Source organism: Amblyomma mixtum, chromosome 9 (genome assembly GCF_055824585.1).
Source record: "Amblyomma mixtum isolate Tamu chromosome 9, ASM5582458v1, whole genome shotgun sequence".
NCBI classification, from domain to species: domain Eukaryota; kingdom Metazoa; phylum Arthropoda; class Arachnida; order Ixodida; family Ixodidae; genus Amblyomma; species Amblyomma mixtum.
Genome location: NC_143020.1, coordinates 83,692,074 through 83,692,614, shown reverse-complemented (window position 1 = coordinate 83,692,614; position 541 = coordinate 83,692,074). Strand labels below are relative to the sequence as shown.

The 541-nt window shown below is 53.4% G+C and overlaps 1 pseudogene; it reads right to left on the bottom strand.

Annotated features, from left to right (window-relative positions):
• Positions 1-220: 220 nt before the first annotated feature.
• Positions 221-337, bottom strand: LOC149329923 (U5 spliceosomal RNA; annotated as a pseudogene).
• Positions 338-541: the final 204 nt, after the last annotated feature.

Here is a 541-nt window from a genome sequence, read left to right as displayed (position 1 = left end):
TGCACGGCCGGGTCCTCCGAGCGCAGCAGGGTCTCCCAGTTTTCCCAGGTCTACAGGTTCTCTAGGTCCCGCGGGGGAGGGTCCGCCGAGCAGAGGGAAAGAATGTGGAGGGAAGAAGCGAAGGGTTCTGGGCATAGGGCGCATGCCGGAGTGGGGAAGGAGGGATGATAGTGGGCTAGGGTAAGGGGTGAGGGAAGAGAGTGTGTCTGTAGTCTGCGCCAGAGCGTTGTAAAACCTTTCAAAAATTCGCCTATAAGCTCATTACAGTGCCCCTCCCCACGGTAATCTTTAGTAAAAGGCGAAAGATTAGTACGTATGTGAGGTGAGGCCTGAGCGTTGGGAGCGAAAGGGGTGCCTGGCAGACCCCATGATCGGCGAAGTGCCAAAGTACGCCGGTAACTTCATCGAATCAAACAAAGACTTCGAAGGAATTCTGCGCAACCCGGTTGAGATTTTGCAGGAGCAGATTCTGTGGCTTACTTAGAACAGAAGTTCTATTGAAGTTCTACTACATTGCAAGCATAGAGGCGCCTTTTGCGTT